Source organism: Macaca nemestrina, chromosome 9, assembly GCF_043159975.1.
Source record: "Macaca nemestrina isolate mMacNem1 chromosome 9, mMacNem.hap1, whole genome shotgun sequence".
Taxonomy (NCBI): domain Eukaryota; kingdom Metazoa; phylum Chordata; class Mammalia; order Primates; family Cercopithecidae; genus Macaca; species Macaca nemestrina.
The window spans coordinates 51075240-51102589 of record NC_092133.1 but is presented as its reverse complement, the minus strand read 5'-3'; the positions used below and the strand labels follow the sequence as shown (position 1 = coordinate 51102589).

Below are 27350 nucleotides of genomic sequence, written 5' to 3'. Positions count from 1 at the left end.
ACCTGAAGTCCAGGTAGAGATGACTTGAAATCCAAGCCTCCACAGCTCATGCGCTCTGCTTGACTGAAGATTTAGCACCATGGTGGCATGGTTAGGGCTCAATGCTTGCACCCTCTGGAACATTGATTTCAGGCACAACTGGGCCACCTACACCACAAATGAAACAATTAGCACTGCACAAAAACAATGGGTGCAGAGACTTGAAGCAGTTCTGGGCTTCAAGAACATTTGGAGTACTGAAGTTCCACAGGTACCCTGAGCTCCTCCTCACTTGGAACTGTTCTGCCACCAAGGCCCTGGCACTTTGGACCTGTGTTGGGCATCACAACATGAAAAATCTCCAAAATGTCTTCAGAGTTACTCTCCCACGGTCTTCATGAATAGCACCAGGCACCCATCTAGCCAAACTAATCTCCTCATCTAATAGTAGATGACCCACTCCCTTGGTTTTCTCTGCTAGACAGATTTTTATTTTCATTGTTTATGTGGCCAGTCTGGGAATTTTACAGATTTTTACATTTTGCTTCCCTTTTGATTTTAACTCATTTATGCCAGATGTGGCAAATATTTTTGACAAAAATCAGACCTTGGTGATGACATCGAGAAGTAGGATATAAATAACCCCCACAAGCTTAGCATTCCAATAATGGAACATGAGGTGTAAATGGGTTAAATTCTGTCTTTAATTTTTTTAGCTCTTCTCACATTTTACCGTAATCAGTTAACAAAACTCAGGTATATCCTTCAGCAATTTGCTGCTAAGAGATTTTTTTTTTTCTTTTTTTTTTGTCAGATATCCTAATTAGTCATTCTTAAGTGCTGCCTTTCACAAAGTCCTAGGACACAGACAGCCTACCTAGCCTTTGCCACTTTGTAAACCAGGATAGCCTTTTCTCCAAATTCCAATAAGATATTCCTCATTTCCATCGATGACCTAATCAGAATGGTCTTTATTGTTCATATTTCAACAAGCATTCTAGTCATGACCACTTAGCTAATCACTAAGACAACTGAGGCTTCCCCTACAGTTCTTGTCTTCTGAGCCCTCGCTAGATCCCCCTTAATTTTCAGTTTATAGCAATAGAGGCTTTTTCCAGCAATCCCTTCAAAACTGTTCCAGCCTCTACACATTACCCTGTTCCAAAGCTTGCTTCCACATTTTTAGATATTTGTTACAACAATAGTCCAATCCTCGTACCAATTTCTGTCTTAGTTCATTTGTGTGTGTGTACAGACTGGGTAATTTATAAAGAACAAAAACGTGTTTTCTGATAGTTCTAGAGGTTGGAAAGTCCAAGATCAAGGCACTGGCAGGTTTGGTTGTCTGGTGAGTCCTGCGTCCTCCAGAGGGGAGGAACACTGTATCCTCACATGGTGGAAGGCAGAATGGCAAAAAAGACAAACTCCCTTAGTCAAACCGTTTTATAAGGGCACAGTTCATGATTGGACCTTATGGCCGAAACACCTCTAGAAGACCTCACCTTCTAATACTATCACATTGGCAACATCTGAATTTTAGAAGGAACATAATCAAACCACAGCACCTCCTTTCCTGAATTTGACACCAAGCCCTACATTTGTCTTTTTAATGCCAGTCTGAGACTCATGCCCACAAAGTTGAAAGGCTTTGACTTTTCATGAGGTCTTGAAATAACCAATTTAAACCAAATAATCCTGAAGCCTACCCTGCTTGCTTTTATAGAGATGATAAATTTCTCTATTTTTAGCTAATTTTATTAGTGATTATCTTATTTTTAGCTGGAAGTAGTCTAGCTAGTACAGAAACTATGAATACAATGTACTGAGGTCTTGGGTTTACACATGGAGTTACAAACTGTATACCAGTGCATTTTTTATTAAATCTTTAAACATTGTTTCCTAACAACAAAGATTATGATGAATTTGCTCATTTAGAATCAGCGTGTAAATAAAATACTAGCTTCAAATATAGGTAAAGATGGATTTCAAATTCAGGTCTTTCTGCCTTTAACCACTGAACTACAAGACAGGTATAAACAAATCTACAATGTCATCAATTTGTTTGGGATAAAGGACTTCCACTAGGCAAGGTCTTGTGTGCCTACTTTGAGCATTTTATGTGATTGAAACAAAACCTGTATTTCTTTTCAAGGAATAGCATTATTTATAGTTTTTTTCTAATTCTCTTATCCTGTTATATTTAATTAGTGTATTTTTGCATTAGCGTTATTTTGGAAATTTAAATTTATAGCTTACTTCTTTTATTATTTATTTTCTATACATATAATTATTTTATCTTCCCCTAACTTCTGCAAACATTATTACTCTGATCCATTCCTTTGATTTGCTCCCATTATTTCTAATGGATTTTTTCTACTCATGTGAAAATTCACAGAATGTTTCTTTATTGCTTCAGCAGATGTAGTATGGTGACAATTTGTGATTCATTGTAAGTAATATTTATTAGTTTAAATAAACAAAACAGAACTTTCTAAGTTTCTAATTGGATGTTTTATTTTAAAATATAAATTTAAGAACTGTGATATGTTTCTCTCTCACTTGATTGATATAACTTTTCCAAAAAGATTTTGTTGTATTTAATTGTTTTTCTGTCTTTCTAATTCTTTTCTGAGCTCAGCATCCAGATTGTTTCTCTTAAGTCATGACAATTTGCTAAGCCTTGTATTATCCAGGAATCTTTTGCAGCTCATTTTAATCTTAGAAATATTAGCTGTGTTTATTCTACAAAATATCCCTCAACTTCACCACTGTAGAAACCTCTCAAGAAAAATCAGACAGATGATTTGAGGAAACTGAAACTCGTGCTGGCTGTACGATTCCTCAGCCCTCTGGCATGTGTTGAGATCCCACACATGATGATAATGGCTGCTCTGTGGTTCTCCTTTGCAGTAAATACAGCATTGCAATGTAAAGAGAGGCACATGTTGGCAACTTTAATTTATACCAGCTGCCTACATATGAGTGTTTATATTTTTAGAAAGTGACTTAATTTCTATGTGTTCAAAATATTATAAAATTTTAACCAGCTCATCAACCTAACTTGTGTAAGGTACAATATTTTAAACTCACATTCTGTCAATTTCTTAAAGAATAATTGAAGAAATGATAATAATGTTATACTTAGGGTGTGAGCTTTTATTCACCTCTTTGAAATCTCGTGTAGAATCACGTCATCACTCTCTTGTTTTCGGATTAGGAAAATTCAGTTTCTTTCATCACCATTGGCTGTCTTTTCTTTCTCAGCGTCAAGTTCTTTTAGGTCTTGGGCAACTGGCTGCTTCAACTTTTGTTGCTCTTTAGCTAGTTTCTCCTTTCTCCTTAACCACATTTCCTTAGCCATCATTGTCTACATAGAAGTGTCAAGAATTAGAGAGAAAAGTTGGTGCAGCACTTATACAAATTCAGATACACAAGAATAGACAACAGGAATAGAAGGAACAGGCAGTTACCATTGATTGAACAATACCACATTAGGATGCTTTTTAGGCCATTAGTGTTGTTTTGTTTTGTTTTTTGTTTGGTTTATATTCCCCTCTAATATTCTTTACCAAAGTTTTCCTGTCTCTCTTGTTTTGTCTTATTTTGTTTTATCTGTATTCATTTCACTTCCGCTCAGCACAGAAGTGTTATTTGAGTCTAGTGTACATATAGAAGAGTTAATCAAATATTTGCCTTTAGAAAACTACATTGTTTGTTAAAACCTGATTGCCAGCACCATACTACATCTGCTGAAGCAAAATTACTAGTGGATAGGACAATTGAGTTTATATACATACATGCATATTCATATACATATATATATATAAAATACATACATATTTATATAAAACATAACAAATGTTATTTTGGGTATTTTGGATATGTATAGGGAATAACCTAACATTCTTATACTGTGGATATTTGTTCTAGGTACAAGGACAGAAAATATGGCTGGGAATTTTATTTAAATAACGATGCTGAAGAGTAAGAATGATAATGCAGAAAGATTTATTCTTAATTACAGCCCTCGATTTTCAAAAGTACAGGGCAACTTACAGCAAGTTACTCAGTCACTCAAAGTCTCACTCTCCTTATTGGTACAATGTAGTATTAATAATATTTTAATTGTTTCCCAAGTTCATGTAAACACTCAAAAAACATTTGAATAATTTTTAAATGGTTAAGTAATTTTTAAATGGTTAAGTAAATATTTTCACTGTGATTACATAAAAAAGAAAAAGCACTTTAAATCAGAATATGGATTAATATTTAACATTGTTGTCAAATATGATATATGAAAGTTGTTGGTGAAATGTAGTTATCTACCACTAGAAGCAGATAAACATGTACAATGTTTAAAAGTTTCATGTAGCATACAACACCAGAGAAAAAAAGGCTGAAGGCAATTTGCCAGAGAATCTTAGACACGAATATGGTTGTATCTGTATGAATTGTCAATTCCTTTTATGCTCAGATGAGCATCACTGAAAGATGAAGAGGTAATGATCACATTTCAAGAAAAAAAAAATGTGAAGTCAGGATATTGGCTAGCCTTGTGTTCCATATTTTTGCTTTTAATATTTAAAATTAAATGTAGCTGTTTTATAAGTCAAATATGTTATTGAATTTCCAAATTCTAAAAATTTGTCTTTGTTATAAAGATAAATGCTTTCTTTTTCAGGTACTATGTGTTTGTGCACGTGAGGTCATTTTGTCTGTTTGATTTTAGTTTTAGACGTGTCATTGAGCTCAGATGTTATTCTTACTGACAGTCATTCATCCTTTGAAATTTTCTTATTAGATTTACTTACTTTTTATTTTCTTTAGTGTTACCTGAGTGAAATAAACCAATTTGGGAATCACAAAGTTTTGGTTCAAGTTAGCTCCACTATTTTTAGCCATATATCATTAGCAATTTACTTAACCTCTTTTGTTGGTTTCCTTTTCTATAAAATGGGAAAAATAATAATACTATGTCATATGGTTAACCTGGGGGCTAAGGAGATAATATATGGAAATATTTAGAAGGAAATGTATCCCAAAGTAAGTGATCAATAAATGAGCTCAATTACTTTTGCTGATATTGACCTTTGCTTGAGGTTTTAAAGTAAAATCTGGCACAGACTGAGTTTTTTGAGGTTGCATGTAAAACTAACACTTATTATCACGCTGAAACATCAAAGTAACATTCTATATTTCCTCCCCAATGCTTAATACAATATTGAATAGGAAGAAATGCACTTAATAATTTTTTGCTGAATCAATCAGTACATTGGAAAATATTAAAATATTGACAAAAAATTGTACCACCTCAGCTACTTGGGTGATACAGGTGCTATGGTAAATTGCAAATTTAATCTAATTGAACAAGAATTATAAACACATCAAATAAACACCAGATTGGTATTTTAAAACTACTCCTCTAAAATTGAGTCCTGTTGCTATATTACAAACTATGATCTATGCATACTGACTACCTATGACGGGGAGAGAAGTTGTGAGACTCTATTATGTAATATTCTTTAATTCAACTTTGATTGTTCCTTCTCACATTTCTCATATAGACTCTTAATAAACATTTTTACCCCAAATAGAAGCCCTCAATAACAATCCAACTTCAACTACTTTTCACAGGACAGAAATTTCTAGCTGTCAAGGTTGGGGAAGTAATTCAACAGTAACTTCCCACCCCCTCATTCACCTCTGATATATTATTAGTTTACTTGTCTTTTTGTCAGAAAATAAAGTAGATCTCTTTAAATGTAGACAGTGTGACTTTGCTCTTAATCTCATTTACTCCCTTCTGAGATCCCACTCTGGCAATTTTTTTGTTTTTCTCTTTGCATTTTTAATATTTTGATTGCCAACTAGTTCTTTCTGTAACCGTAAAGCATGTCAGCCTCCTGTCCTTAACCGAAAAAGAAAAACACAAAACTCCCTTGTACTTTTTCCCTCTGAAGTTATTGCATTATTACCTTATTTTTCATGATTTAAAAACTATTTTAAAATTTTGCTTGTTATCTCTGTTTTACTACTACCAATTAACCTGTCATTCATTATACTGTGCCTCAACTTTCACATCCTCCTATCCCGTCCCTCTCTTATGCTCCAAATGCAGATTTTCCTCAATAATTTATCTTTGGCCCATGCCTGTTTTTTTTATATGCCCTTTTCTTGGACTATAATGACTTTAATTATCATCCCAATATATACACTTTCCAAAACAAAATGTGCAGTATTAAGATGTCATTTCTTTCTTCTCTCTCCTATATTCTTCATTCCCTTAAGTTCAACTTTTATGTTTTAAACTTCTAGCTGGATATTCTTTTGATACCTGAAAGTGAAAACTGACTATGCCATCTGTCTTCCCACAAAAATATCCTCCAGATATTGACTCCTCCTTCAAGCTTTCAGGCATTTTCAATTCCTCCCCCCTCATTCTCTCTTTAAAGCCACGACTACCTAAGTGATATAACTTCTGTCATCTATGCTTTCCCACTTACTATAAGGCTGTTTTCCTGGCCCACATCCATATTGCTCATAACATTAATTTATCCCCCTCCTGGCTTGTACTGTATTTCTATATTCCTTTCTTTGTAGTTGAATTCCAAATAAGTTACAAAGTACTAGTTTTGTGAATATGTAGTTAAGCCAGCTAAGTCAATGTCCCCATCTGAAAACCAGTAGGAAAACACTAATTCTTAGTGAATTTTAGTATTAAGAATGCTTTCTTATATAACATATGACATAATATTATATACATAATGTTAAATATGTGTGCATTTCAGTCAGTACATATCTCTTTGGCACACTGCTTAGAGTACAGTTAAACATTTGATAAATATTGGTACCTAATGTCATTATCATAGAATAATTATTATCTATGTTATCGTTGCCTCCATAAATCTGCAATCTATTTTGTATATAGTTATGAGAGTCCATCTTCCTGTTTAGCAATGTGAATCCTGTCTTCCATTTGTGGAAAATATTGAAACGACTTACATTGTGCAGTAGAAAAATGTGAAATCTTGTTAGCCTGAAATTCATACTTTTACAATTTGATTTTGACCAATTATAAACTTATCTCTTACTTTTAATATTTTTTGTCAAAACTTCATTCAAACTAAATTTTACTCCAGGTATTTTTTTTTCATTTTAATATTCTGCCAGTTTAACAAAGTATTGTGAAATGACTTATAAATAAATAAAGTAAAAATCAAATGTAATCTTATAATCTTTACTGACTCTAAAGTACCCTTACACTTGATCTGTATCTCAATTGTGTGAACCTTTCTGTTTTATGTTGTAGAGAGCATTTAATGTATACTAAATATCAAAACCATCATGAAACTTCAATTTCTAATCACATAGTATTTAATAAAATGTATTATATTTATGTAACTCTTCCATACAAGTATAAATAAGTTATAAAAAGCTATTATTACATTCTAAGAGTATAGTATTTGATAAAATATACGTGTTGTAACTCCTCTGATATATATAAATGTCATAGTAAGCGATAATCTGTATATGTCATGAAGTCAATATTTATTCAAAGAAGATTTATAAAATAAGAATGTAGGAGTTCTAAAAGTAACTGACTATAATAATTTTCAAAATGATTAAAGTCAATTTGTCATATGGTTTTAAAGAATGGCTGCAAATAGATGAGGTGGACTTTAAAATGAAACAAAAACTATGCAGTTCTCAAAAAATCTTCAATTGTGTCATGTAAGACTAGATTATTTCTCTAATTGCAAAACACACATGGCAATTGAGAAATTACGGAAAACAGGAGGGAACACAAAGAAGAACATAAAATCATCTGAAATTTCATGAGCCAGATCCAAAAGTACAATGAAATTTAGGTTTCTCTGTCACTTCATTTCTTCTCTTTCTCTGTCTCTTCATCTTTCCATCTCTCTCTCTTTGTTGCTGTTATTTTCTCTCAACACACATATACAGTCTCACACACATGCATACATAAACAGAACTACTAGAATTGGGGTATGGCTACAACATAATGTATGAAAAGAGACATTAAAAGGTATTAGAGATACAGGGAGAGAGGTTGTATGCCTCCTAAAGAATTTAGATTTTATCCCATGGACACTAGAAACCTTAAGTAGAAGAGTCATATAATCAGATTCCGCTGTCAAGGAGATGTTTAAAAATCCTATTTTGATTTTTTAAAAAATGGTTTTACCACAGCCTGGAGAATGAATTAAAGAGGAACAGCAGTGACTACTGGCAAGCAGCCAAGTTAAGAGGCTGTCACTGCAATCTAGAATAGAAATAATGAAGGCATGAAATAAAGCAAACCCAGTAGCAGTGAGGATGGCAGGAGGGGATCACACTCATGAGTGTATAAAGGTAGAGCTGACGGGAATGAATAGAAATAATGAAGGCATGAAATAAAGCAAACCCAGTAGCAGTGGGGATGGCAGGAGGGGATCACACTCATGAGTGTATAAAGGTAGAGCTGATGGGAATGCATGCCAATTAGACATGAGCTTTCAAGAATATGAGGAAGTAAGGATAATTGTTAGATTTCTAAGTCAGTTGACCAAATAAATAATAATGCTGTTTCTTGAGATGCGGTACATAGAGGAAGAAAGAAAGAGGAAGATGAGTCAGTTCTAAACCTGTTAGATTTGATGTGCTAATGAGATATGTACATGATATCATTGAATACACATATGGACCTGTGGGTATGGAGTTTACATCTGCATCAGAGAAAAAGATTATATATATATAATATATATATAATATAATATATAATCCCTTTATCTCTTTCTATATATATATGAAATCTCTTTGATTCAGATATATATCTGTGTACACACACACACTCATATATATACACATATATATTTCTTCCTATATATAGGAATATATATATTCCATCCTATATATATATTCACATATATATACTCCTTTCTATATATATATGTGTATACAGATATATATGAATCAGAGAAATAAATATATCTATTCCTTCCTCTATATATATGAGTGTATGTGTACACAGATATCCATCTGTATTAGAGAAAGAGATTTTATATATACATATATAAAAAGATTGTACATATGAGAGACAAATATTATATATATATATAATGTATATAAAATCTCTTTCTCTGATTCAGATGTAAATTCCAGACCCACAGGTCCAGACATATACAGACACACACTCATACATATATATGAAGGAATATATATATAGGCATATATATATATATGAGTGTATATATATATATGAAGGAATATATATATATATATAGGAATATATATACACACATATATATGAGTGTGTGTGTACACAGATATACACACAAACATAATATACATAGGATATTTGAGACACTGTGTGTGGATGCAAATAATCAGAGAAGCCTGTGTTTATTGTAGCAGCAAGTAAATAATTAGATTTTAAGAAGGCAGGAAACAAATAGGTCTGCCATTTCAAATAATGAGATATAAATAGCAGAAATACAGCTTTTCATCTTAGCAAACACTTTGTGTGTGTGTGTGTGTGTGTGTGTGTGTATGTGTGTGTGTGTATGTGGTGAGGAGGAGTAATAGTTGATCTAGAATTTGTATACTAGTTTATATCACGGCATCTTTTAAAAATTCATGCTTATTTTATTGTAATTACAAAATTTATCTAGACTTTACATGTAAAATTGCAGGTTTTCAAAGATGTTTTGTGTTAAAATTAAATATTAAAATGTTTTTCTATCGACAAGCGTTCTACATTGCCATTGGGATTTTATCTACACTGCTTTTGTTTTATTTGAATATTACTTTTCTTCACAAAACAAGAGGTACACACTTAAGTTACTCTTTTATAAATTCAGTAAACCTATGACCATTATGGAAATCAACTGTCACTGTAAGCAATAAAATTTGTTAAATTTTCTTTAACAATAAACTGGGCGTGGTGGCTCACGCCTGTATATCCCAGCACTTTGGGAGGCCGAGACGGGCAGATTACGAGGTCAGGAGATCGAGACCATCCTGGCTAACACAGTGAAACCCCGTCTCTACTAAAAATACAAAAAATTAGCCGGGCATGGTGACGGGAGCCTGTAGTCTCACCTGCTCTGGAGGCTAAGGCAGGAGAATGGCTTGAGCCAGGGAGGCGGAGTTTGCAGTGAGCTGAGATTGCACCACTGCACTCCAGCCTGGGTGAGGGAGCAAGACTCCATCTCAAAAAAAAAAAAAAGTAACATTTTCTTAGTTTTTAAAAATGGAATTCATATTTTAGCAGTTTATCAACTAACATCTTAAAAAGTTCTTTTTTTCCTGAGATAATGATTTAAAATGTGTATTTTTAAATTGACAGAAAAAATTGTATGTTTTATGTAGAACATAATGTGTTGAAGTAAATATATACTTTGGACTGGTTAAATCTAGCTAATTAACAAATGCAGTACCACACATGATTTGCATTTTTGTGGTAAGAATACATAATATCTCTTTCCTTTTTTTTTTTTTTTTTTTGAGACAGTCTGGCTCTGTCACCTAGGGTGGAATGCAGTGACATGATTTTGGTTCACAGCAACCTCTGCCTCCCAGATTCAAGTGATTCTCTTACCTCTGCCTCCCAATCAGCTGGGATTTCAGGCATGTGTCACCATGCCCGGCTAATTTTTGTGTTTTTAGTAGAGACAGGGTTTCACCATGTTGGCCAGGCTGGTCTTGAACTCCTGATCTCAAGCGATCTGGCTGCCTTGGCCTCCCAAAGTGCTGGGATTGCAGGCAGGAGCCACCGAGCCTGGCCTACCTTTTTGAATAATATGATATATCATTACTAATTATAGTTACTTTGCTGTAAAATAGATATTTTCAAAAATTATTCCTATCTAACTTGATACATCCATTGACCAGCACCTCCCCATTTCCCTGCCCCACTAACTACCCAAGCCTCTGGGAGCTATCATTCTACTCTCTACGTTTACGTGATCAATTTTTTTAGATTCCACTGTGTGACTGAGATTATGAGGTATGTGTCTTTTTGTGCCTGGCATATTTCATTTAACATAATGTTCTCAGGTTCTTCTGGGTTAAATGGCCTTGATTGAAACAAATTTACTATAATAAAAGAACAGTTAGCAAATATGCAGACCCATTTATTACTTCTTAATGTGCCTTTCTTCACAAGTGACAGTATGTTTTTAATTGATGTCCAAGATACATATAGAAAAGTACACAGATTTACATCACTTACTGGATTTTCACAAATTGAACTTGCCCATGAACCCGGCATCTACATCAACAACCAGATATTTATGCTATTGTTTTGAAATAAAAATATCTATACTTTGATTTGAGATTTTAAAGTTTTATTTTAACATATTATGGATATATTCTAAAGGGCAAGACTCACTTCTTTCAGGGGTAATCAGGGAAAAATATGGTTGAGGAAACCTTCAAAGAATTCTGAAAGATGATGGAGAGAAAGACACCCAAACACATCCTATAACTTACCATTGGGACTTGCTCCTCTCCATCCCTTCTTACTTCCAATAAAACTTTCAAACTTGTACATTGTATTCAGTAACTTTTTGGTGGAAAATAACAGTAGTTAATGTGAGAAAGCTAAAGAGGGAAGTCATTTTGTGAGGTTCTAAATGTCCCCCATCAGAGAAACATCATGTTAAGTCTTTTGGAGAAAAATAATACCAGAAAGTGATGGTTTAGTAACAAATATGTGGTGGAAGAGTAACAAGACCGATTGAACGAAGGAGGTTAGATATAAAGAATGGCCCGTTAGAAGAATGTTGACATTGTCAATCAAGAACAATGACGCAGACAAATCTCAATCATTTCAGGATGTTTATTTGCCAAAGTTAAGGACACACCTGGGAGACAGGTCTACGCTTTTCTCTGAAGATGATTTTGAGGGCTCCAAATTTAAAAGGGAAATGGCAGGATATTGAGAAGTAAACAATTTTCATGTAAGAGCTGGGTAGGGCGCAATAGTCATTTATGCCTTTGTCTGGTTCAGTGAGTCTGCATTTTTATATAAGGTAAGATAGACAGTGGGGCAAGGGGAACAGTCAGATACACATTTGTGTCAGGTGGGCAGAGAGATGACTTTGAGTTCTGTCCTATGCACCTGCAAAGATAAGGTATCAGTTTACATTGTCATGGTGAATTTTAACAGAAAAGTTTTACAGTTAAGGTCTGGGAGCCCACTAGAATTTTCTCATCTGTAAAATATGAGGGAGGTGTATATCTTTTCATCTTGTAGCCATCTTATTTAGGAATGAAAAGGCGAATGCAGATTTGTGTGACCCAGTTCCCAGCTTGACTTTTCGCTCTGACTTAATGAGTTTGGGGTCCCAAGATTTATTTACCTTTCACAAAATGATCTAAGGATAAATAAAAAAGTGTAGCAATAGATTATCAAATAAATTCCTTAACCATATATCTGTTTTTCCCTTTGTTTTGCTTGTCTTTCTCTCCTATTACAACATATTCATTTAAAATTTAATCAATGCTTTCAAAGCCCATTAAAAAATTAGCATCCATCTTCCAGGTGAAATCAAGTCTTCTCTTTTTTGCATTCTCATTACTTTATATTAATCCATCTTTTCAGCATTTACTACAATGTGTGTTTCAATTAATTACTATTACATGCTCAAATCCCCTCATCAGCTGTTTGTAGAAAGGGATTATTTATTCTCTCTGTTTCCCTAAGTTATTTGCATGGAGTATTGGCATAGTAAGTGCTCAATAAAAGTGCTTGAATCAAAGCTTATTCAGATTTATTAACTGAATATTATAGGAAGAGTGGAAGAAGGATAAGAAATTATACATATGCATAATTACACACACACACGTATATATATGTGTGTGTGTGTGTGTGTGTGTGTGTGTGTGTATATATATATATATATATATATATATATATATATAGAGAGAGAGAGAGAGAGAGAGAGAGAGAGAGAGAAAATCCATTACTCTTTGAGAAGAAATAAAGACACTCAGTATGACTTACTCTGTTGAAAATTTCCAAAAATGACATAGCTCTTTTGTGACTTCTTTCTGTTACCTTGATTTGGCTGGGGTTCAAGAGTAGTAAAGATTTTCTTTTACTTCCCTTCTAGTAATGCAATTTATGTTTGTCTTATGGTTATTTTTATTCTTAATATCTATTCTACTGACATTGTGTTGAGTGTTGAAACAGAAATAATTCCACTTCAATATGCTATTACAGATGACTTTAGATTTAGGCTTTTAAGACTGGATTAATTTATGGAAGTGAGAAGAAGTGCCAAGAACTCTGAAGGGTATGAGGTGTTGCTCTACTTTCAGACTGACAAATTAGTTGGCCACAGTTTCATGATTACTGGCAACAGATGCAGGATTCCTGGGTCAGGGGAAAAGGGCAGTTTATTTCTTAGTACAGCAGGAGTTACGGCATCAGAACTTTTGTGTGATTCTCCAAGTCCCAGTTTCTAAAAGTTAACATGAAGAGGGCCAGGTGGCACTTGCACACAGTGCAGTTTGTTACAGGACTAGACCCTGAGTTGAGGGAACTCAAGTCTTTTATAATGGGCAGTTGGCATGGCTGTCCTGTGCTCCCAAGGGAAACATTTTTATTACTATACTGGAGAATAAGCATGCCTGGAGTAAGTATGGAGTGAACCACTATTTTCTCTCTTTAAGCTGTTTGCTATGAAAATGAACTTGAAAAAATCTAAGGAAAAAACAGGATAGTCCATGTCTCATTTGAAAGTCATGTAAAATGCAAGAGAACCATGGAGAATTGCCTCTAAAAGATAAAGGTGGCTTGTTAAACCAACAAAAAACAAACAAACAAACAAAAACACATGAGATCAAATGTTGTATTATGTTTGAAGTGAGAGAGTTAAATATCTACATGTAAATTCTGGGTAAATGTTTAAACTTAGGAATTAGAATTTATTGCATTAACTTCTTGATGTAGTATAAGTTCAGTGGAAATAAATGTATTTGTTTGTAATAAGAAGGAATTGACTATTAGGTCATATACAACTTTAAAATCTCATGACTTTGTGTTAGATTGATAATGTAATCTTATAATAAAAAAAGATTTAGAGCATTTATTTAAAGGTGATAAAGAGCTGCAAAATAAGATATTTTTGAATACAATTAAAAGAATAAAATTACTTATGGGATCTTGTGAATTGATAGCATTATGGTTTTTGTTATGACACTTGATAATGGATGTTTTCTGCTGAGAAAAGAAAACTACATTAAATTATGCCATCTATTATATTCTAAGATACACTAGAGAAATCCACAGTATTTTATTCAATATGAAGTATATATTTTATCACTGTGATAAAATAATTTGGGAATTCCACAACATCTAGCCTCAATGTCAACAAAATGTCCTCGCTGCTCTTGAAAAACAAAAGATATTTATCACATTATTCTAACTTCTATTTTTATAAAGCACTTGACTTCCAAACCTAAAAGTTTTAGAGATAACAATTGTTTCATTTCTTTAAAAAGTTTCTTCAAATAGTGCTTCTTTTCTTTATCCCCTACCTTGTCCTCATTCAGACACATTTATTTCCTTATTCATAGACTATTGCAGTACAGTTATGCCTCAGTATCCCTGGGATCCACATCTGCTGATTCAATGAACCACGGATTGAAAATACTTGAAAATGAACAATAAAAAATAATGATACAACAATATAAAATAATACAAATAAGAATAGAATATTACAATTAATTACAAAATGTCTTCATTGTATTAGGTATTACAAATAACCTAGAGAAGATTTTGAGTATAAGGGAGAATGTGCATAGGTTAGGTGCAAATACAACACCATTTTATATCCATGACTCAAGCATCCATGAATTTTGGTATCTGTGATGGTCCTAGAATCAACCCTCCCTCTTTGTACTGAAGGACAACTGTGATTCCCTAAATGTTCATCACAGATCAATTTTTTCACATTGATTTTTTCCAGATTATACTACAATGCAAAATTAATCTTAAAATATTACTGGCCTCTCAACATCAATAGGTTAATGGATAGATTAAAATTGGTTACTCTTCAAGGCAAATTTATTCTTACTTCCGGTTTATTTCAAAATAAATTGTCACATTCCCAATTTCTAGTCTGTACTGCTGTTTTGGGGTACAAACATAAATATTAAATTGATGCTTACTTTGAGGGTTTTTTAATACATTAATTTGGCCATTATATGAGAGCTAACAATAAATGTTGGCTAATTCAGAGCTAAGAGTGTCAGCTGACCACTGATATATAATTAAAGTTTGATAATTGCAGGAACATTTTTCCCGTCATCTCACTACCGAACACAGAACAATTAGTTTATAGACCACTGAGTTTTTATTCACCTCTAATAGACCTTTGGAGGTATACTACCCCATTATAATTGTCCTTAAAGATTACTGTATGTTAGGCCGGGCGCGGTGGCTCACGCCTGTAATCCCAGCACTTTGGGAGGCCGAGGCGGGCGGATCACAAGGTCAGGAGATCGAGACCATGGTGAAACCCCGTCTCTACTAAAAATACAAAAAATTAGCTGGGCGCGGTTGTGGGCGCCTGTAGTCCCAGCTACTCGGGAGGCTGAGGCAGGAGAATGGCGTGAACCCGGGAGGCGGAGCTTGCAGTGAGCTGAGATCCGGCCACTGCACTCCAGCCTGGGCGACAGAGCGAGATTCCCTCTCAAAAAAAAAAAAAAAAAAAAAAAAAAAAAAGATTACTGTATGTTATATATTTATATTTCCTCAAAGTCAAAGCTTACATATTGTAGCCACTAGATAATAATTTATTGAATACTTAAAGCTCCAGAGACATATTATTGTATAATTTCTCTTGGGCATATAGAGGATATTCTACTGTTGAACATGCTTATTCAATAATACATGTGACTTACATATTTGGATTTAAGCATCCATATATTTCACTGTCAGGCAACAAAATGTATTTTTGATGGCAGAAATGTTTCCAGTTATTATTTTAATTAGCAATTATTTCTTCTTTAATCTCTAGAGAATATTGAACTTTAGTGCATTCATAAAACAGGAAAAAGTTGCCCAACATATATAGATGGGAGGATCCTGTGTTATTTTTCCAAACTATATTTTACCACATATAATACACTCCCATTAGTATCATCATGTGGGTTAAACTATATTAGAACAGCAAGAAAGGAAGAGTTATGGGAGAGACTAGAAGGAGGCATGATTAATTTGGGTTTGGAACGTAGATTTCTGCATTGTGCTGAATGGAAGTGTTCTATTTCCTCCTTTTTTCTGTGGCCGATTTGTAGGAACTGCACAAATGCGTTTTCCGGTCTTTTGAAATTTAGTTGATTCAGCCAACAGGTAATGCCAGCAGTCTTAAGAAAAGGAAGAAAGTAAATTTGGGGTGTCCATTTCCCTTTTTTCTCTTTGTGATAGATGCATGCACATACCTTCTTTGACTAATGTTAGAACTTCTATCTGATAGCTTTCTGCACTCAGTTCTCTCTCTCGCTCTTTCTCTCTCTCTCTCTCTCTCTCTCTCTGTATGTGTGTGTGTGTGTCTGTGTGTGTGTGTGAGAGAGAGAGAGAGAGAGAGAGAGAGTTCTTGTAACTAGTTTATATTCTTACTTATTAGGGCTTAGGGGTGTATACTATTTTTTTCTCCCTTGAAGAGTTGAGAAATACATGAGTAGAAGGAGTTTATTAGAAATTATCCCAGAATCATCAAGACAAGACAGAAGAGAAAACCAATAAAATGTATGTTACTGGATTATATGGTTCATATGATCCAGCAATCCCACTGTTCAATATATATCCAAAAGAAAGGAAATCAGTATATTGAGGAGATATCCACACTTCCATGTTTATTGCAACACTGTTCACAATAGCCCAGATTTGGAAGCAACCTGTGTCCATCACCAGATGAATGCATAAAGAAAATCTGGCACATATACACAATGAAGTACTCATCCACAAGAAAGAACGAGATCTTGTCATTTGCAGAAATGGTTATGATGATTACTGGGTTAAGTGAAATAAGCCAGGCACAGAAAGACAAACTTTGCATGTTGTCACTCATTTGTGGGAGCTAAAAATTAAAACAATTGAACTCATGGAGATAGAGAGTGGAATGCCAGTTACCGGGGGCTGGGGAAGGTAATGGGTTTTAGGGAAGAGTGGATGGTTAATGGGTACAAAATATAGTTAGACGGAATAAATAAGATCTATTATTTGATAACAAAAAAGAGTGATTACAGTTAACAGCAATGTATTGTACATTTTAAAGTAACTAGGAGAGTGTAATTGGATTGTTTTTAACACAAAGAAAAGATAAGGGCTTGAGGTGCTAAATACCTAATTTACCCTGATGTGATTATTATGCATTGTATGCCTATATCAAAATATCTCATGTTCTCCATAAATATATTCACCTAGTGTGTACCCACAGTCTTTTTTTTTTTTTTAAATGGTTATTGAGGTGGTTAAAATTTGGTCAACTAGAGTTGAAGTCTGCTGAGAACTTTCTAAGGAACCATGTAGAATATTCCTCTGGATTTTTCTGTCTGAAAGATGGAAAGCATTAGGTACTTACAAATTCCCAGCCCACCCCATTTATTCTGGAATATTAACTCTCCTGCTCTTCTATACAGTTTTTACCCTCATAGATCTCCTGTGGCTTCTGAAAAATTCCAAAACACAAATGAAGAGGGGTTGCAGTATGCACAGAACTGTCAAGCATCCCTAAGCTGAAATCAGAGGTAGGTTAAGGGAACATAAAAGGCACCAAGCGCATCTGCTGCAGGACAATCAGAACTGGGACACTGTTACTAGATGCAGGAAACAACCTTCCCCTGTGGTTTCCTCATTCTCTGTCCAAATCTTTCAGATAGTTACTGTATTAAACTCTTCACAAATTACCCAGTTTTAGTGGACTTTCTGGTTTCTGCCAGGACCATAACCGACACTCTCTTTGTGAGTAAAGGTAGACCATATAACATAATCTTGCCAAGGACCCAGCAATTGGACCTATCTTTGCTTATTTTTGACTGAACTTCCTAAGTACATTGAACAGCGCTCAGTACTCAAACCCACCTCCTAAATACACTGCTGGGAAAAGTGGGTTGATTGTATTTTGTAAAAGTATGTCTGTGTTTGCCAGGCATTGTGTCTCTATAATGAATAAATAATGTAAATGAGTTTAGTGAGGCATTGAGGTAGAATAAGTCCCTGTGGTAGAAGATAGACAGCAAATGTGTTCTCTACGGAGCCCACTGTCCAAGAAAGAAGACATAGACTAAATAGATTTTAAATGTATATTTAAAATTTATTTATAATCTTTCATGGCCAGTAAAAATATATATATATATATATATATACACACACTATATATGCATACACACACACACGTGTATATATATACACACACGTGTGTGTGTATATATATGTGTGTGTGTATATATGTATGTGTATATATGTGTGTGTGTGTGTGTGTATCACTCAGGCTGGAGTACAGTGGTGGTATCTTGGCTCACTGCAGCCTCAGCCTCCCAAATAGCTGGGCTCAAGTGATGCCCCCACCTCAAACTCCCAAGTAGCTGGAACTACAGGCACCTGCCACCACATCAAGCTAATCCAGCTAATCAGTTAATTTTTGTATTCTTAGTAGAGATTGTGTTTCATCATGTTGCTCAGGCTGTTCTTGAACTCCTGACCTTAAGTGATCTGCCTGCCTTGGCCTCTCAAAGTGCTGGGATTACAGACATGAGCCCTGTGCCTAGCCAGAGATAGACAATATTAAATTGAGAAAATTTTTATCTGACACAGTGGAACTGAGGACATGGAGACACAATAGTTTTAAGTATTTCTTATAAAAGAAACATTTTATATAGTATGATTCTTGGAGGACTAATTTCAATTAAAATGTATTTTCACAGTTATGCAGTTATTAAATATAGTAAAGTAACCTGTGTCTCTGGTAAGGTATCTGATCAGAGTAGTCTGAAGAAACATTTTTTTATTCATTACAATCAATATGCTGATTTCTTTGTTATTCAAAGAATTAGAAAGACAAGACTATATATTTTGCATTGTAGCTTGTAGCAAAATGAATATAACATGTTCTAAAATATATTTTTATTTCTCTGATCTTTTCATTTTTTCACTGTATAGAAGTGCTGCTCAGTAATACAAAAAATGTTTTATTGCAAAGCAGCTCTCTGGTCTAGTTATAAGCATCATTTCTTTATATATTTTGCAAATAAGAGCAGAACTTGCCATTTGCAATGTAATTATTTTTCCCCAGAGAAGTGGAAAGTGAGGCCCATAGAAAATGACTGCAAATATTGTAAGAGTGGTGCCACAATTAGCAAAGCCGAAGAAGTAAGTTTATGCATTGCACATCACCTAATTTTTTCCCTATAATAGACACGTTTATTTTTCTTTTAAACAAGTTGTAGCACAAGTTATTGCTATTAAAGTTCCACTTTGTAATTATAAAAAAGAAAATCTCAAGGTGTTTTCCTTCTTTTGAGAGAGTTAGTATTATCCAGTCGACTTTTAAAACACAGAACTACTTTCTCATTTATGCAAAAATGTAAACATATTTTAATGGTAGTATATAGTTTCTTTTGTCTTTGCCTTAACTAATTTTGTATTATAAACTGTTCAGTGTATTTTTATATCGCAATACCTAAATGAATGCTAGAATCTAAAAGAAACTTCAATGGTGAGATTGAATTCATAGAGAATAGAAGATTCAATGAGATTAAAGTGGCCTAAATTTTAGGAATATAATTAATAGTTTGAAAATACTGTTCTAGGGTTGAAATTTTATATTCATTCATTCAATTTATTATTCATTTGCATACTCACTGATTTTAAAATGTTTAAGTACCTATTTGGAACCAAGCACTATTTTATTTCCTATGGATAAAGTGTTAAGCAAACGTCTTGAATTTGGCCTCATGAATCTTGCAATTTAGTGAGAAAGACAGATGTTAATTGAATAGTCACACCACAATTTAATTATACATTAATAATTTATTTAAATAAAAACATGGGTATATAAGGAAGCACGTCACAAGGAGAGTTGAAATTATTTCCAGGATCACTGAATCGAGGTCGGTGTTAGGTACCGCAGTTTACTAAGCAGAGGGAGAGGGAGGAGGGTTGCTGAAATATTCTGAGTTAAGGGAAAGGCAGATGTCCTGATGTGAGATAAATCATGGTCAGAGTGGTGGGAACACAGTAATTGAGAGAGAAAAAGAGGTTCAAATTGCCTGGTGTGATAACCAGGTGCCAATTCTTGCAGAAATTTTAGATTTTGATAAGAATTGTGTTTTTTTATCTTAGGAAAAATGGGCAACACATATCCAAATTTGCATTTTCAAAATATTTTTTCAGGTACCCTGCACAGAACTCTTGGTGGAGCTAATAGATGATGAAGAATTGCCCATTAGGGTGCAGTTTCATATCTCATGTGAAAGGCCACATTCAGATGGGAAATGTAGACAGAGAACACATGGATGGATTTGTGAGATGTAGTTTGAAAGTAAAATCAAAGGGATTTAGTGAGAAATTTAATAAAGATGTGGAAGTTATCAAATATGATTCCTATGTTTCAGCTTGGGGGCAATAAATGCGTAATATCCCAACCATGATGTTTGAGAACTCTGGAGATAATTTGATTCCCAGAAGGAGATAAATTATGTTTGAATGTAGGATATATTGAGCTTGAAGTAATTTTGACACATGCAAAGAGATGATTAATAGGCAGTTGGTTATATTGGTACTTAGTTTAAAAGAAAAGTCTGGACTAGAGCCATACATTGAAAAGATACGCATGCAAATGTCAACTTTATGGTTACCTTTTTCTAAGGAGAGATTCTGAAGAGGAAAGATAAAGGGGCCTTGCACTGTCTTGACATATGTTAAAATTTAATGGTTGTTATGAGTAAATTCATCTTCAAAGGAGTCAGAAATTTAGAAGGTATAAATAAAAAGACATGGTTTAGTGGAAGCAAAGAAAAGTGTTTCAGAGAGAAATAGTGAGTGGCTCTCACAAAAACTGAAGAAAGCTCAAGACGACAATTTTATAAAGCACCATTGAATTTAGAAATACAGAAGACATTTGATGACCTTGATGTGGAATGTTTTCACTGGGCACAGTAGGCTACCAACTATATTAGAGCTGAGGAAATGGAATCACTAAGTGAAAACAAATTTTGAAACATTGGCTCTATAGAGGAGAAAGATATGACCACAGTTAGATAGCTAAATTACCTTTTGACAATAAAACCTGGCAAAACAGATCTTAAACATTTTTTTTAAATATCTAATTTTTAAATTGCTGTTATAATCAAATTTCCTAACTTTGAACATTTTAGAAAACAATTATATGTATTGCAATACTGTATTCTCAAAATTTCTATGACTGAGTTCTTAAATGACCACACAATAATTTTAATATCATATCTTTTATGACTGCAAGCATAACCTTCATATCTATGAATAATAAATCAAGAAATAAAGTAGTTAATAAGTATCAACTTGATTATTTTTAAATAAAAGAGGAAGAGATACAATACAAAGTAACTTTCAGAAAAATTAAGACCTACAAGGAAGATGGAGGTGTTTCCCAAAATTGGCTTCAGAAATATACTTCGTGCCAATGGAGAAATGGTTTTCAAGAGGCGATTTTTAATTGGCTCTTCCTGATGTCAGAAATGTACCAAAAGATTTAGTATTGTTTGGATGTTCTGGAGGCATCGAAAATTGATTTCTCATCTTAGTTTTGAGTGCTACATCTGTATTAGTATGTTGTTCATACACAGTGGCTCAAGCCCTTATCATGCCATTTTTTGAGTTAATCTGTAATACGACTCTTCATCATCATTTTCTTGATCCCTTTTTTTTCATTTCAATCTTTAAAATTTTCTTTGAAATTGCATTCTGTCTTTCCACTATTCTTATTGACATCATGACCTATTAATATAGCTCTATTTCTTCCCCATTATTTCCCAGGTATTGTGTCTGTTTTGTTTAAATTGAAAAATTGAAGGAAAATGAAAATGTCTTATAATTCTTATGTTTCAATTTTTTTTTCATTTTTAAACCATGAATAATTTAAAGTATGTAAAATCTTAAGTCAAACAACCTAGAAGTCCGTCTATATAAATCTATGTATCAGGGATTGAGAATAACACAATCACAATTAGAAGAGACCTTAGTTTTCCGTTTAATAAAAGACTCCATAGCAGTTTCATTAACTAATTTCCATGGCTAAGTATATTTGACATTAGAAATGTCTTCCATATTTTAATTTCATAATTTCTTAAGCAGCTTTGCTTTAAGCTTATATTCTGTCTCAATTTTAGAAGCAGAAGCACCGATCATTTGGTCATTTGTATGTTTCCTTATGTCTGGAATCTTAATTATACATTTTCTGGCAATTTCTCCACTTTGTCCACTTTTAATAAATTTAACATTTTTTTTCAGTATGTGTAGTTATATCTTTTTCCATCTCCTGCATTCATTATATCATAGTTCTGTAAAATTCATGTATATGCGTGTGTGTGTGTGTGTGTGTGTGTAACAAGAAAACCTTTTGAGATATTTGTGTTTACTCTCTTGATTTATTTTTGTCCTCTTTCGGTTATTCCTCTTCAAAAATTGTGTAGTTTCTTTGTACTTTGTTGATTCAAGGGAGCAATATTCTTTAGGGTTGAAAGTATTAATCTTGTATTTCTGGCTTTTGTGTTTTTGAATGGGTTTTGCTATGAAAGAAGAGAACAAAGGAAGCACTATTGCTAACAACAACCTGAAAAGGAGAAAGAGTCCAGAGACTAGAGAGATGGTATAATATGAGATGGATTGTGATATAAATGCCTTTGTGTGTGTGTGTGTGTGTGTGTGTGTGTGTGTGTGTGTGTGTGCTGTGTTCCATGGAGATTAAGAAACCTAGGGTTAGTGGTCAACAAAAATGGCTGTAGAATATCTACCTTTTATAACCAAGCAACAGGTTTCCGGACTTGACAGAGATACTGGTGCCCCATATACCTGTATATGTAACTGGACCTTAAGGAGTGAACTGAAAGAGTGGGCAATCCGGTAGGAACCACCGAGAACCCAGGTATAAGAATCTCACCGAATTATTGTATGCTTCAAAAATGACAGTAAATTTTACATTATCCAAGAGTAATAGAAGATATGAAATCACACTTAATTTCATCCAGTTAAAGAAAGAAGCTAAAGTCTTATTCACTACACACATAATACTTTCCAAAGAAATAACAGAAGAGTTGAAAACATAATAATGGTAAAATGATTATGAGTCTCTTCCCTGCATTTGCCATGCATAAACAAGACTGCCCTCCTTCTGTTTTTATTTGTACCATTATTGTTTCTGTGTAAAGACTTTGGACCTGTTGTCATCTCAGCCTGAATGACATGGTTGACTTCTTGTCATTCAGGTCAGCCTCAGTTGACATACCACTGCCTCAGAGAGCTATTCATTGCAAGCCAAATTTACATTATGCCTCCTACCCAAAGTCCCTCTTTATCTTTATAGCACTTATTCTAAATGAATTTATCTCATTAAATTATTGATGGGTTTCTCTATTGTTTAAATCACCCACTAGAAAGTAATTTCCATGAGCTCAGAGGCTTTGCCTTTCTTTGCTACTTATGTTAGCCAATCACATAGTCAGGCCTCTCTGCATATTTGTTAAATTAATGGATAATAGCCCCCTAGTCTATCTGCATACTGGAAAACTCCATCAAGGTATTCATTTATTTATTATTTCTCCCTTTTTTATTTTTTTTACTTCAGATTGTACAATCTTCTTAGACTTTATGGTGCATAATTGGTTTCTGTAATGAGTGATTGGTCCATTGCTAGGCTTATTGCTATTATAAGGTCCTGAACAATAGTCTTCTCATTTTTTTTCTCCTATTATTTATATAAACTGTATCAGAATACTAAAACGCTAGACATGTATTGTTAGTAATGCAGACTTAGTGAAAGACTGATTAAGACAAAGAGAATACAAGATTTATCAAGACTTTAAAAGAAACATCAACACATTTTGTGCAGTTTTCCAAGGCAGGATGCTGTTTAGAAGAGTTAATGAACTAGAGGTATGCAATTCTGAGAAACAGATACAATTAAGCGAAGTATTGATTTACCCATTAGAAGACAATTAATCATTTTTGCTGTAAACAAAATGAGAAATTTTGGTTGTTAATCAAGGATTCTGTTTCACTCTTTAGTTTTTAATTGCAAAGTTAAACTAGATTTCTTTTCATGCTTATTAATAGAGCTATTTCTTTTAGTCTTGGAGCAGGTGACACTTAAATAATAATAATTTTTGTAAAGAATCTGAAAAATGATGAGATATAAAATGACCATTAATGAAAAATTGAAATTATACATAAAAAGGAATCATAAAAGATAATAATAATTATTAATTTTGCTCACAGTCTCGATAAATGAATGTGGCTTCTATGAATTTTCTCTAACTTTACAACTGTCGTCAATAAAATATTTTATAATCCTAACATTTTGGTGGTAGATGGCTTTTACTAAAGCCCTTATTCTTCTTAGGGTAGTAAAAGCAGAAAAAGTATCTAGTCTTGTTAACGCTGTTATCCTTTCAAGTATTATAACCTTCAAACTTTTCCTTACTGTATCCTAATTATAAATTTCCATTGCCACTTGGCACACACACAAACACACACACACACCACATATCTGTGTTGCAATTAAGAAAAAAATTCAGGAAATAATTCTTGTCTTCATAACACAAGACTGTTTCTGTTAAGGTTGATGCTATATTAAAAATTGCTAGAGGGATAACATGAAGTTTGAAAAGGTCTGTCATAATTTAAAGGAAGGCTTTGTTTTATATGTGGTTCTGAGTGGGTGTTTGTGTACATATTATTTTACAAAGCACCGGATTATACAGAATTATTTTGATGTTTGGAGGTCTTTGTTGTTTTCTTCCAGAGTGAGACAAGTATGGAGGATCTAAGGTTGACAATTCATCAGAAACACCTTTTCTACTAATATGAATCATGAGGGTTTTTTTTTTTTTAATGAAGATCAAGGAATGGGTAGCAGTAACCACTGTAGCTGTTGATGTTTAGTAATTTCAGCATTTATTTATTCCAAATAACTATGTACACCTTTTCATAAACTATTTGACTAATCACTAACACAATGACAATATATGAAAGGTGGTTCTTCGGTTTTAGTAGCTGGCAAGGGTTAACTGGAGGCCTAAATGCCTTTATCTCCACTGATTTACTTGTTGCTGGGGGTATTATGCCCTAAGTCAGTTAGATATCCGATGATATTTTTAATGACTTTGAGTTTGAAATAGTTACTCTGCCACCCTACAAATACTGCAGTTAGCAGGGCTGAATCACATAATCACTCATCTTACAAAGACCAATGTACATCTTTCTTTGGGCTGTAGTGAGAGAACAGAGGAGTGCAGAGGATTGAGCAAATATTTAAATTATACAAACTTGTATCAAGTAATTCATATACAAGAAAAGAAAATAAAGGAGCAACATGTCCTTATAAATTCCCACAGGAAATGATCCAACTGATCTCAAGATTCTGCTTACACATCCTACTTCTGTGATTAGTGACACTAAGCTCATTACTGACATGTGCCCATAGAGTTAAACATAAAGAGAAGACTGAGAAATTTTTTTTTCAGAGATTTATCTACATGGTGCTCCAGAATATATCAGTGGAATATCTATGCATAAATTATCCAGTTCTCAAGTAGACTATTGTCTTGAGTAGTCCAGATTTGCAACTTTAGGCATTTTGAAATTTACTATTTAAACTGAGCAGTCATAGACTTTCAAATATGTGGCAAATATTTATTCAGATGATGTAGTGTTTTGCTAATATTAAGAAATACTGGGAAGTAATCACTACTTTACTAACATTTTTTGAAATAATGGATATTTTCTTTGAAATAAAGGAAAATATTCTAAAATGCTTTTTATAAGTTATAAAACATCATTGAAGCAGGATCCAAATTCATGAATAGTATGCAGGTTTTTATATTTAGTTTTGTCTCTTTAGTCATATTTATGGTTAAACGGTCCTCTCCCCTTATTTATATTTTTAGGCCATTTACATTTTGAAGAAAGAAGCATTGATTGTCTTTTAGAACGTATTATAATTTAGATTTGTTGGATCACTTTCTTGTAGGGTTTTTCAAGTATTCTTTCAAGCCAGAAGTCAATAAAATATGACCTGTGGGACAAACCCAGCCTGTGATTTATTTTCAAACAACATTCAAACTAAGAAGAGTTTTACATGTAAAGGAACAACAACAACAACAACAACAACAACAAAAAAAAAAAAAACAAGAAAAAGAACAATATGCAATATAGACTGTATGTGACTCAAATGCCTAAAATATTTACTACCTATCCTCTAGATAAAAACTTTGCCAACCTCAAATACTGTTACGTTCATGTTAAACATTTTGACAATATTAGTTTATCAGTTTAGTGGGAACTGCATATTACATTACCTCAGGAAGCAAATTTGACCTGATATAAATATGTTATTTATGAGAATTTGACTAAGATGATAACAGCCACAACACTATTTTGTGAAAGTATGTTTTCTCTTTGAAATTAGCAAATAATGCTATTGGTAATAGTTAGGCACCTTGGAAATCTCATTTCCTGTCTATCTTTCACAAATTGGTTTTAGTATCAGTATTAGGCTGTTACTGCATTGCTATGAAGAAATACCAGAAGCTGGGCAATTTATGAGAAAAGAGGTGTAACTGACTCTCAGTTCTGTAGGTTGCACAGGAAGCATTGTGGCATCTGCTTCTGGGGAGGCCTGAGGAGGCTTACGATTATAGTGGATGATGAAACAGGAGCAAGCACATCACATAGCAAAAGCAAGAACAAGAGAGAGAGAGAGAGACGTAGAGATAGTTGTGGGTGTTGGGGGAAAGTGCTGAACAGTTTTACATGACCAGAACTCAGTATCACGAAGACAGCACCAAGCCATGAAGGATCTTCCCCCATAATTCAAACACCTCCAACCAGGCCCCACCTACAGCATTGAAATGGAATGTATAGGCATTGGGTAAACAGTCCTGTTTACCCAATAGGGAGAAATAGGTGAAAAGAAAGAGGCTACAGGCCTCATGGAAATTTGAAACTCAACAGGGCAGTCATTAAATATTAAAGCTCCAAAATAATCTACTTTATCTCCATGTCCTCCATCCAGGGCACACTGGTATAAGGGTGGGCTCCAAAGACCTTGAGCAGCTCTGCCACTGTGGCTTTGCAGGGTTCAGCCCCTCAGGCTGCTCTTACA

The 27350-nt window shown here is 33.8% G+C and overlaps 1 protein-coding gene across 6 annotated transcripts in view; it reads left to right on the top strand.

The window, feature by feature from the left end:
- The window catches only part of LOC105496640 (protocadherin related 15), a 1825405-nt gene that overhangs the window by 589564 nt on the left and 1208491 nt on the right, over positions 1-27350 (top strand). For 3 of the 6 annotated variants that reach the window (XM_024797557.2, XM_071069552.1, XM_071069554.1), the window contains one exon: positions 17635-17742. The exons of the other annotated variants lie outside the window; for them this stretch is intronic. The gene's annotated coding sequence lies outside the window, so the exon portion shown is untranslated. The remainder of the gene's footprint in view (positions 1-17634; positions 17743-27350) is intronic. 6 annotated transcript variants of the gene reach the window in all.